Genomic DNA, 12,943 nt, shown 5'->3' with positions numbered 1-12,943 from the left:
CAACTGCCAGTAAATATCAGGGGCTGATAATTTCATTCTGAGTTGGCTTTTTAAGTGTAAATCAAGCAAAATAATTTGTTATAGGTATTGTCAGTGTTTCCATATCATGTTTATAAGGTTCAAATATTCACTGTGTTCATTTTCAACAGGAGTTCTGTAATTGCTCATGTTGCCAGTGAAAAATGTGCTCTGCCAGTAAATTTTCCATGTTTTGTCAGTAAAAAATGTTGTGGGAGGTTGGTAACCCTGGATATTACATGTAGATTAATGGAGGCTTCATCTCCCTCTTATTCTAAGACACAGGCTGGAGGGGAGTGACACAGCCTGTGACTGGCAGAAATGCACCCACACCATGGTATTTCAGCAAAATAATAAAGATTTGATTTCAAATATACATTTGTCTGCCAATTTAAAACGTTTATTGATCTTATTTATTTATACTCTGTATTCCAAAGGCTTTTTTTATTTTAAACATGTGACCAGCAGCAGCTCCCCCTGCTTGTTTCCCTGCAGACAGGCTGGGAAAGATCTGGGCCATGTGACAGCTGTATATTGATTAGGAAAAAGGTACTTAGATGTTTGTTTGTTTTTTTATTAAAATATTTACAGGGCCATCATCCACATACAGAAATAGAAGGGATAAATGTAAATTGAACAGTGTGTGTTTAGTATCACTTTAATGACACTTAGTGTAGTTTGTTTCATCCATGTAAACTGATCCATTCTGCTGAAGAGCTTGCGCTGTGAACAACAGACTTCCTGGCTGGATTACCAGTAAAAAATAGTAGAAGGAAAGCCTAAACAAGGAAACAAATGCAACCATCAAGAATCGGTAAGCTGCAATATAATAAATCTTTGCTTTTGGGTTTAATACTGCTTTAAAGCAGAGCTTCACCCAAAAGGGGAAGCTCTGCGTGTCGCACCCTCCCCCCCACCTGGTTTTGTCAGGTACCCGCTCCCACTTCAAGGTAAGATCGCCAATCAGCGCACTACGACATTTCTGGTCCCTCTTCCTTCCCCCCGCTGCCTTCTATGACACTCACAGGTCAGTGTGAGTGTCACAGGGTAAGGGTAAGTGCCCATCTGCAGCTTCACAAGTGCTATGAATGTAGCCTCACCATTGCTAGGAATGCAGCACTCACCTTTGCCAGGAATGCACTCACCATTACCAGGAATGCAGCACCATTGCCGGGAATGCACTCACCATTGCCAGGAATGCACCATTATTGCCAGGAATGCACCACCATTGCCGGGAATGTACTCGCCATTGCCGGGAATGTACTCGCCATTGCCGGGAATGTACTCGCCATTGCCGGGAATGCACTCGCCATTGCCAGGAATGCAGCACTATTGCCAGGAATGCACTCACCTTTTGCCAGGAATGCACTCGCCATTGCCTGGAATGCACTCACCATTGCCAGGAATGCAGCACCATTGCAAGGAATGCACTCACGAGTGCCAAAGATTACCTACAGGAGAATCTCCTGCTTATTATTATTATTATACAGGATTTATATAGCGCCAACAGTTTACGCAGCACTTTACAACATTAGGGAGGACAGTACAAGTACAATACAATTCAATACAGGAGGAATCAGAGGGCCCTGCTCGTTAGAGCTTACAATCTAGGAGGGAGGGTCAAGTTGTGGGGGATGAGCTAATGGAGAAAATAGTGCAGTTGTTAGATGGAGGCAGGATAGGCTTCTCTGAAGAGGAAAGTTTTCAGGGATTGCCTAAAAGTGGATACATTTGGAGACAGTCTAACAGATTGGGGTAGGGAATTCCAGAGGATGGGTGAGGCTCGGGAGAAGTCCTGGAGGCGGATATGGGAGGAGGTGATGAGGGAGCTAGAGAGCAGGAGGTCCTGGGAGGAACGGAGAAGGCGATTAGGTTGGTATTTTGAGACTAGGCTAGTGATGTAGCTGGGGGCAGAGTTGTGGATGGCTTTGTAACTTATTGTTAGTATTTTGAATTTAATTCGTTGGGCGAGTGGCAGCCAGTGGAGGGATTGGCAGAGGGGGGTAGCAGACACTGAGCGGTTTGTAAGGTGGATGAGTCTGGCAGCAGCATTCATGATGGACTGAAGGGGGGATAGTCTATTTAAAGGTAAACCAATGAGGAGGGAGTTGCAGTAATCGAGGCGAGAGATAACCAGGGAGTGAATCAGGAGCTTTGTGGTTTCGTTGGTTAGAAAGGGACGTAGTTTAGAGATGTTGCGGAGGTTGAGGCGGCAAGCTTTGGAAAGTGATTGGATGTGGGGCCGAAAGGAGAGTTCAGAATCCAGGATAACACCTAGCACCCTGACATGTGGGGACGGGTGGATGGTTGTGCCATTGCTCTTGACAGACAAGTCAGGGGAAGAGGCACGTGAGGGAGGAAATATTATAAGCTCGGTTTTGGACAAGTTGAGTTTGAGGAAGTGGTGTGACATCCATGCAGATATGTCGGTTAGTAAGTTAGTGATGCGTGAGGAGACTGATGGAGTGAGTTGAGGGGTAGAGAGATAGATTTGTGTGTCGTCAGGGTAGAAATGATATTGAAAGCTGTGGGAGGCTATCAGCTGACCCTGGGAAGAGGTGTAGATTGAAAATAAAAGAGGTCCAAGAACAGAACCTTGGGGGACCCCGACAGAGAAGGGAAGAGGAGTGGAGGAAGTAGAATTGTAGGTGACACTGAAGGTGCATTGGGATAGGTAGGATGTGAACCACTGAAGAGCACAGTCATGGAGACCGAGGGAGTAAAGTTTTTTGAGGAGGAGGGGGTGGTCAACCGTGTCAAAGGCAGCTGAAAGATCCAGAAGTAGGAGTACAGAATAGTGTCCGTTGGTTTTTGCAGTTCGTAGGTCATTTGTGAGTTTTAAAAGAGCAGTTTCTGTGGAGTGTTGAGGGCGAAATCCAAATTGAAGGGGATCAAGAAGGTTGTTTTTAATGAGGTGGTCACTTAGTTGGTTGTAAACCAGGCATTCAAGGAGTTTAGAGGAAAAGGGGAGCAAGGAGATAGGGCGTAGGTTGTTAAGATTGGTAGGGTCCAAGGATGGCTTTTTAAGTATGGGGGTGACCAGTGCTTGTTTTAGAACATTGGGGAAGACGCCAGAGGTGAGGGAGAGATTGAAGATGTGGGTTAGAGAGTGTAGGATGGAGTCAGAGGGCGACCGTAGCATATGAGAGGGAATAGGGTCCATGGGACAGGTGGTTAGGTGGGCGATAGAAAGGAGTTTAGCAACTTCGTCTGTAGTAGCAGATTTGAATAGGGGGAGTGTCAGTTGTACCTGTTGACATGGGGTCTTAGCTGGGGGAGATACCTGTAGAGCGGAGATTTCATCGCGGATTGTATCAATCTTGTTTTTGAAGTGATTAGCGATCTCCTGGGCAGTGAGTAAGTCAGTGGGTGGAGGCGGTGGAGGACAAATTAGAGAGTTGAAGGTAGAGAAGAGTTACACGGCGGCCTCTTTAACCGGTTCAATACAGGGCATTTTCACCCCCTTCCTTCCCAGACCAATTTTTAGTTTTCAGCTCTGTTGCATTTTAAATGACAATTGCGCGGTCATGCGACGTTGTACCCAAACAAAATTGACATCCTTTTTTCCCCACAAATAGAGCTTTCTTTTGGTGGTATTTGATCACCTCTGCGGTTTTTATTTTTTGCGCTATAAACAAAAGAAGAGTGACAATTTTGAAAAAAACACAATATTTTTTACTTTTTGCTATAATAAATATCCCAATTTTTTTTTTTTTTTTAACTAATTTTTTCCTCAGTTTCGGCCGATACGTATTCTTCTACAAATTTTTGGTAAAAAAAAAAAAAAAAATCGCAATAAGCGTATATTGATTGGTTTGCGCAAAAATTATAGCGTCTACAAAATACGGGATAGATTTATGGCATTTTTAAAAAAAAAAAATTTATTTTTTTTTTTTACTAGTAATAGCGGCGATCGCGATTTTTTCCGTGACTGCGACATTATGGCGGACACATCGGACACTTTTGACACATTTTTGGGACCATTCACATTTATACAGCGATCAATGCTATAACATTGCATTGATCGCTGTATAAATGTGACAGGTGGGGAAGGGGTTAACCACTAGGGGGAGACAAGGGGTTAATTATGTTTCCTAGGGGAGTGATTCTAACTGTAGGGGGCGGGGACGTACAAGGGGAGGAGACCGATCAGTGTTCCTCTGTACTGGGAACACAAATCGGTCTCCTCTCAACTGACAGGACGTGGATCTGTGTGTTTACACACACAGATCCACGGTCCGGCCCGGTTAATGGGACCTGGGCAGACGAACAGGGTCCTGAGCAACGCGGCGGGCGCACGCGTGCCCCCTAGACGGCCGGGAAGCCCAGGCCGTCATATGACGTCCACCCAGGATGGGAGATCCCATCTGTGGACGTCATTTGACAATGGCCGGGTAGTGAAGTGGTTAATAGAAAGTCCCGCCTCCTTTGATGGACAGAACAGTCGTCCAATGGCAGCGCCGGAGACGGGACTTCCTATTACAAGATGTGTATACGGTGCTCTTCCCTTCTCCTCCCTGTCCCCTCCAAGGCATATACATCTTTTGTGGCCCTGGCGCTGGGAGATCGTCGGGGGCCACAAAAGATATATATGTCCAAATAACCAGGCGGGCCGTTCAAAACTGGAACACGGGCCGCAATTGGCCCGCTGGGCCGGACTTTGGACATGCTTGCTGTACCGGAAATGGCGGCGGCAGCACCTGATCAGCTGATGTAAAAATCGGCTGCGGTGCTGACATTGCTGAACTCCAGGACAGGTAAGTGTCCTAATGTTAAAAGTCAGCAGCTACAGTATGTGTAGCTGCTGACTTTTAATTTTTAAAGGGGTGGGCCGAACTCCGCTTTAAGAAGGACTGGGCTTAGGGTTGCCACTTTTTCTAAACAACAAACCCAAATACTTTAGCGGCGCACAGCAAATATTTTTTTTTTGTTTGATATACACTTTAGGATAACAGACCTGGGACAAATTTGGGCACTCCAAAGAGAATAGTAATGCATCCCGCATTGTGCCCCTCACCCTCCTGTCAGGCCCTGTTCCAAGCTACATTCATGTCTGAATAATGTGTCTGGGTTTCAGGTGGACTGAAACCAGGACAAATGATTCAAAACCCGGACTGTCCGGGTGAATCCTGGACAGGTGGCAACCCTAACTGGGCTACCTCCAGGCTCACCTGCCCTCTATCTCTCCATTAGAATGCACGTGCTTCTACTATGGAGGCTCTCATAAGTTTACAGTTAGAACTGCAGAAATATTGGGGTGCCTTGGAGTGGCTCTGCAGCTTCTTTATTCATGAGTTTAAAACGAGGGAGTATTTACATCAACGCGGAAGTGTCGGAATCATCTCCGGTCGTGTGGTGAGCTGTCATCTCCTGTCCCTGCAGAGGGCTAAATCTGTATGCTTCTAAGACCTTGCTATAAAGGAGGTCCAACGCGTCTGGTAAGGATACATCTGTTATCAACCTTTGGATCCACTGGTGGTTGGAGGTCCCTTCACGTCCCCTTATTCCTTTATACACTCTAAGGAATGCAACTTATGAACTTTGGATATGCGTTTTTTTTTTGCGACTCATGACGCAATTTTGAACTCTTTCACTTATGACTTTGCACTTGGGTGGAATAACCTTGTTCTTTGCACACAAGTTTTCTATATTTATCTGTATGGAATGGATAATATTAGTATTTGATTTATATATCGCTATTTGCTGTGTCGCACACACAGGAATATAGATTTAAGTATCTAATGCAAGCGGACAAATTTTTTTCTTTTTATTTAAATTTTTCACCTCATTGATATTTGTGGTTTTTGTTGCAGCTGCAGTCACACTAATTTTTGCTTGGTAGCGCAGGTTTTCTTTCTTTTTTCCTTTTCACGCAGATTAGACAAGATGATTCGGTTGGTAGCAGATTGGCTGGTGAGTTGAGCTGGGAACTTTCATTGGTTTAGTTTTTCATTCTGAAAGAGCAGCAGCATTCGCTGTAGGAAACCGGCGGTGAAGCAGGCTTCACCGCCGGTTTCTCTTACTTACAATGCCGGCGCCTGCACCCGAAGCCGATTGAAGAATTGACTCGGTGGTGCTGACATTGCGGGATCCCTGGACAGATAAGTATCCTCATAATAAAAGTCAATAGCTACAGTATTTTTACAGACTGGAGCTCCGCTTTAAGTGTGAAGTCAGCCTGCTGTTATCCAAACCAGCGTAGTTGCATCAACAATAGACAAGTTAAATGGGGAATCCTGTGTAGTCACTCCTCCCACTCTCTTCTCAATAACCAGCCACATCCCTTTCTATTCTGCATTTTGCTTGTCGCCATCAGTCCCAGTCTCTCCTTTGGACTGTCAGGTTAGTGGATGATCATATATAGTTCTTTCTTATGCTTTTACTGCAGAATCCAAGGTGTGGCTCCTGGCAGTAACCCCAAGGCTAATCCCTCTGCCAGCCTCTGAGTATCCTTGCAGCAATACATCGGTCATGTTCCTCGAGATTACAATGCCACTGTAATGCAAGGAGCTAATGAATGGTTTCCCTTGCAGGCACCATTGAGTCATTGCTTTGTTATGCTAATACTTATTATTGTTGCTGAGAAGCCCTGATGTTTGTACAGATGGATCAGGCAGATTGGGTAGCTGCTGCAGAACCTCTTTTTCTGCAGCTCAAAAAAACTGTCTATCTTTTGAATATGAAGATGGTAATACATCTGGTTGTTCTTATAATTCTGTGCCTCCAGGATGAAGGGATCGTTGCCTGTTTTGCTAAGTCACCAATCTATCATAGAGATTTTAATCACATAGCAACATGTAACTTAAAGAGGAACTGCAGTCTGCTCACATAATTTGTAATAAAAACATCTTTGCCATTCTGAAGCTTCCCTCCAACCGCTTTGCATATTATTTTATACATAGCTCCCAACTGTCCCTGATTCCGAGGGACCGTCCCTGATTTGGAGCAATGTCCCTCTGTCCCTCTTTCCTCCTCATTTGTCCCTCATTTTGGTCTGATCTATATAGATGTATATTAAATGTACTTTTTTATCTTTCAAAAAGTGTTTCCCAGTGCTAAACCTTTCATCTGATTTCTAAGTTGCTGCATTTGTACATTTTAAAAGCCATTATAAAGGAACAGTAGTGGGAAAAAAAAGTCTATGTGGATTTAATTAACCATTTTTTTGTTATTTCTCCTTTAAGGGGGTGTGGCAGGGGGAGTGTCCTATACCTACATACATTTGTTAGTAGGTGTCCCTCATTCCCATCTCAACATGTTGGGCGGTTTGTTTTATATATACTGTGATTCTGTACTTGCCAAACATGCTGCAGAAATCTCCGTCCACCGAGTCTGGCGGCAGCCATTTTAACTGTGGGCAGCTGAAGCTGCTGCCTGTTCACTTTTCTGTATTTACAAAGACACACCCCCAGCTCTGCAGCTCTCATTGGCCCTCTTATGACTCACCCCACCCCCCCTCCTCTTAATCAGACGCACCTATGCAGGCTCTAAGAGGAAATCAGATCACAGCACACAAAAAAAAAAAAAAAAAGAATTTGGAGATTTGGAGGAAGCTGAGAACAATAGAAGGGACTTGAATGGAATGTTGTTCATTTTCTACCAGAGTTTAGTGTTATTTTAACATATATCTAAACTCAGAAACAAAAATGTTATATACTGTATTGTGGCTTACCAGTTCCTAGATGTGACAGCTGCATTTGTTTTCTTGTTTCAGGCTTTTATTTCCTTTATATTTACCAGGTGATCCTGCCATTGACATATATCTTCACAAATGTTTGCGTTTGTGAATATATATATATATTTGTACATATATATATATATATATATATATATATATATATATATACTATATTGCCAAAAGTATTGGGACGCCTTCCTTTACACACACATGAACTTTAACCACTTGCCGACCGCCTAACACAGATATACTGCAGCAGAATGGCACGGGCAGGCAAAATCACATACCTGGTGCCCAAGGCGGTCGGCTTCGTTAGGGGAGCGATACAGGCTGAGGGGGTGACCACTCATTCATGGCCACCCCCTCGCGATCGCTCCCCAGGAATGAGATTCTTCCTCTGCTGCTTTATAGTAAACAGCGGCAGAGGAAGTGATGTCATCGCTCCTCGGCTCGGTATTTTCCATTCCGGCGCCGGGGAGAGAAGACATCGATGTGAGTGTACAACACATACACACACAGTAAAACACCAGGCACACTTTACACCCCCCATCACCCCCCGATCACCCCCGTTTTATAGCGTCAGGGACCCCCATATGGTAGCTAATAAAGGTTTTAACCCCTTGCTTGCCCCCTAGTTAACCCTTTTACCAGTAATCACTGTATAAGTGTTACGGGTGACGCTGGTTAGTTAGTTAGCACCCGCCGTTTATTACCTAATAAAGGTTTAGCCCCCTGATCGCCCGGCGGTGATATAACTTAGGTTTTAGGGTCAGATAGGGTCTGCGTCGCCCCAGGCAGCGTCAGGTTAGCGCCAGTAGCGCTGACACCCACGCACGCACCGTACACCTCCCTTAGTGGTATAGTATCTGAATGGATCAATATCTGATTCGATCAGATCTATACTAGTGTCCCCAGCAGTATAGGGTTCCCAAAAACGCAGTGTTAGCGGGATCAGCCCAGATACCTGCTAGCACCTGCGTTTTGCCCCTCCGCCCGGCCCAGCCCAGCCCAACCAAGTGCAGTATCGATCGATCACTGTCCCTTACAAAACACTAAACACATAACTGCAGCGTTCGCAGAGTCATGCCTGATCTCTGCGATCGATAAGAGTTTTTTTGGTAGCGTTTTGGTGAACTGGCAAGCACCAGCGGCCTAGTACACCCCGGTCGTAGTCAAACCAGCACTGCAGTAACACTTGGTGACATGCCGAGTCCCATAAGTGCAGTTCAAGCTGGTGAGTAGGGATGAGCCGAACACCCCCCTGTTCGGTTCGCACCAGAACATGCGAACAGGAAAAAAGTTCGTTCGAACATGCGAACACCATTAAAGTCTATGGGACACGAACATGAATAATCAAAAGTGCTAATTTTAAAGGCTTGTATGCAAGTTATTGTCATAAAAAGTGTTTGGGGACCTGGGTCCTGCCCCAGCGGACATGGATCAATGCAAAAAAAAGTTTTAAAAACGGCCGTTTTTTCAGGAGCAGTGATTTTAATAATGCTTAAAGTCAAACAATAAAAGTGTAATATCCCTTTAAATTTCGTACCTGGGGGGTGTCTATAGTATGTCTGTAAAGGGGCGCATGTTTCCTGTGTTTAGAACAGTCTGACAGCAAAATGACATTTTGAAGGAAAAAACTCATTTAAAACTACCCGCGGCTATTGCATTGCCGACAATACACATAGAAGTTCATTGATAAAAACGGCATGGGAATTCCCCAAAGGGGAACCCCGAACCAAAATTAAAAAAAAAATATGACGTGGGAGTCCTCCTAAATTCCATACCAGGCCCTTCAGGTCTGGTATGGATATTAAGGGGAACCCCGGCCAAAATTAAAAAAAAAAAATGACGTGGGGTTCCCCCTAAATTCCATACCAGACCCTTTAGGTCTGGTATGGATTTTAAGGGGAACCCCGCGCCAAAAAAAAAAAAAAAAAACGGCGTGGGGTCCCCCCAAAAATCCATACCAGACCCTTATCCGAGCACGCAACCTGGCAGGCCGCAGGAAAAGAGGGGGGGACGAGAGTGCGGCCCCCCCTCCCTCCTGAACCGTACCAGGCCACATGCCCTCAACATTGGGAGGGTGCTTTGGGGTAGCCCCCCAAAACACCTTGTCCCCATGTTGATGAGGACAAGGGCCTCATCCCCACAACCCTGGCCGGTGGTTGTGGGGGTCTGCGGGCGGGGGGCTTATCGGAATCTGGAAGCCCCCTTTAACAAGGTGACCCCCAGATCCCGGCCCCCCCCCTGTGTGAAATGGTAAGGGGGTACATAAGTACCCCTACCATTTCACGAAAAAAGTGTCAAAAATGTTAAAAATGACAAGAGACAGTTTTTGACAATTCCTTTATTTAAATGCTTCTTCTTTCTTCTATCTTCCTTCATCTTCTGGTTCTTCTGGCTCTTCTGGTTCTTCCTCCGGCGTTCTCGTCCAGCATCTCCTCCGCGGCGTCTTCTATCTTCTTCTCCTCGGGCCGCTCCGCACCCATGGCATAGGGGGGAGGCTCCCGCTCTTCTCTTCTTCTTTTCTTCTCTTCTGTTCTTCTTCATTTTCTTCTCCGGGCCGCTCCGCAATCCATGCTGGCATGGAGGGAGGCTCCCGCTGTGTGACGGCGCTCCTCGTCTGACAGTTCTTAAATAACCGGGTGGGCGGGGCCACCCGGTGAACCCCGCCCCCCTCTGACGCACGGTGACTTGACGGGACTTCCCTGTGACGTCACGGGGAATGCCACAGGGAAGTCCCGTCAAGTCACCGTGCGTCAGAGGGGGGCGGGGTCACCGGGTGGCCCCGCCCCCCGTTATTTAAGAACTGTCAGACGAGGAGCGCCGTCACACAGCGGGAGCCTCCCTCCACGCCAGCATGGATTGCGGAGCGGCCCGGAGAAGAAAATGAAGAAGAACAGAAGAGAAGAAAAGAAGAAGAGAAGAGCGGGAGCCTCCCCCCTATGCCATGGGTGCGGAGCGGCCCGAGGAGAAGAAGATAGAAGACGCCGCGGAGGAGATGCTGGACGAGAACGCCGGAGGAAGAACCAGAAGAGCCAGAAGAACCAGAAGAACCAGAAGATGAAGGAAGATAGAAGAAAGAAGAAGCATTTAAATAAAGGAATTGTCAAAAACTGTCTCTTGTCATTTTTAACATTTTTGACACTTTTTTCGTGAAATGGTAGGCCTTACCATTTCACACAGGGGGGGGCCGGGATCTGGGGGTCACCTTGTTAAAGGGGGCTTCCAGATTCCGATAAGCCCCCCGCCCGCAGACCCCCACAACCACCGGCCAGGGTTGTGGGGATGAGGCCCTTGTCCTCATCAACATGGGGACAAGGTGTTTTGGGGGGCTACCCTAAAGCACCCTCCCAATGTTGAGGGCATGTGGCCTGGTACGGTTCAGGAGGGAGGGGGGGCCGCACTCTCGTCCCCCCCTCTTTTCCTGCGGCCTGCCAGGTTGCGTGCTCGGATAAGGGTCTGGTATGGATTTTTGGGGGGACCCCACGCCGTTTTTTTTTTTTTTTTTGGCGCGGGGTTCCCCTTAAAATCAATACCAGACCTGAAGGGTCTGGTATGGAATTTAGGGGGAACCCCACGTCATTTTTTTTTTTTAATTTTGGCCGGGGTTCCCCTTAATATCCATACCAGACCTGAAGGGCCTGGTATGGAATTTAGGGGAACTCCCACGTCATTTTTTTTTTTTAATTTTGGTTCGGGGTTCCCCTTTGGGGAATTCCCATGCCGTTTTTATCAATGAACTTCTATGTGTATTGTCGGCAATGCAATAGCCGCGGGTAGTTTTAAATGAGTTTTTTCCTTCAAAATGTCATTTTGCTGTCAGACTGTTCTAAACACAGGAGCGCCCCTTTACAGACACACTATAGACACCCCCCAGGTACGAAATTTAAAGGGATATTACACTTTTATTGATTGACTTTAAGCATTATTAAAATCACTGCTCCTGAAAAAACGGCCTTTTAAAACTTTTTTTTGCATTGATCCATGTCCCCTGGGGCAGGACCCAGGTCCCCAAACACTTTTTATGACAATAACTTGCATATTAGCCTTTAAAATTAGCACTTTTGATTTCTCCCATAGACTTTTAAAGGGTGTTCCGCGGCATTCGAATTTGCCGCGAACACCCCAAATTGTTCGCTGTTCGGTGAACTTGCGAACAGCCAATGTTCGAGTCGAACATGAGTTCGACTCGAACTCGAAGCTCATCCCTACTGGTGAGGTGGCAAGCACAAGTAGTGTCCCACTGCCACCAAGAAGACAAACACAGGCCTGTGGTGCCCATAGTGCCCTTCCTGCTGCATTCGCCAGTCCTAATAATTGGGAACCCACCACTTCTGCAGCGCCCGTACTTCCCCCATTCACATCCCCAACCAAATGCAGTCAGCTGCATGAGAGGCATTTTCTTTATGTCCTCCCGAGTACCCCTACCCAACTAACCCCCCCAAAAAAGATGTTGTGTCTGCAGCAAGCGAGGATATAGGCGTGACACCCGCTATTATTGTCCCTCCTGTCCTGACAATCCTGGTCTTTGCATTGGTGAATGTTTTGAACACTACCATGCACTAGTTGAGTATTAGCGTAGGGTACAGCATTGCACAGACTAGGACACACTTTCACAGGGTCTCCCAAGATGCTATCGCATTTTGAGAAACCCGAACCTGGAACCGGTTACAGTTATAAAAGTTACAGTTACAAAAAAAGAAAAAAAAAAAAAAACAACACAAAAAAAATATATTAAATGAAAAAACAAAACAAAAATAGTTGTCGTTTTATTGTGCTCTCTCTCTATTCTCTCTATTGTTCTGCTCTTTTTTACTGTATTCTATTCTGCAATGTTTTATTGTTATTATGTTTTATCATGTTTGCTTTTCAGGTATGCAATTTTTTATACTTTACCGTTTACTGTGTTTTATTGTTAACCACTTTTTTGTTTTCAGGTATGCTATTCAGCTGCAGCGCGGATTTATTTATCTTGACAGCAACAGCGTTTGCTCCCACAATATATAAAGCTGTGACTCCAGCGGAGGAGATATATGCTGAAGTGTGGGGGCAGCAGGGGCGGAGGAGCGATTTGCTCCTACCTTTTGGGGCGGATGCCCCCATGCTTCGGCATATATAAATGGTGCATGTATGCCCATCATTAGAAGCGGTTGGGTGAAGGGAGGCATTCTAATGGTGGGCATACCCACGGATCAATCTCTTTTTTTCGTTCAGCCCACAGGCTGCATGAAAAAAAAAAGATTA

At 45.9% G+C, this 12,943-nt stretch overlaps 1 protein-coding gene across 3 annotated transcripts in view; it reads left to right on the top strand.

Moving 5' to 3' along the window:
* Positions 1–12,943, top strand: part of LOC141133303 (beta-1,3-galactosyltransferase 2-like) — a 480,268-nt gene that overhangs the window by 341,233 nt on the left and 126,092 nt on the right. The window contains exon 1 of one of the 3 annotated variants that reach the window (XM_073622589.1): positions 6,277–6,360. The exons of the other annotated variants lie outside the window; for them this stretch is intronic. The gene's annotated coding sequence lies outside the window, so the exon portion shown is untranslated. Of the gene's footprint in view, positions 1–6,276; positions 6,361–12,943 lie in introns of those variants that run through there. 3 annotated transcript variants of the gene reach the window in all.

Source organism: Aquarana catesbeiana, linkage group LG03 (genome assembly GCF_042186555.1).
Source record: "Aquarana catesbeiana isolate 2022-GZ linkage group LG03, ASM4218655v1, whole genome shotgun sequence".
NCBI classification, from domain to species: domain Eukaryota; kingdom Metazoa; phylum Chordata; class Amphibia; order Anura; family Ranidae; genus Aquarana; species Aquarana catesbeiana.
This window is presented reverse-complemented; position numbering and strand designations above follow the sequence as displayed.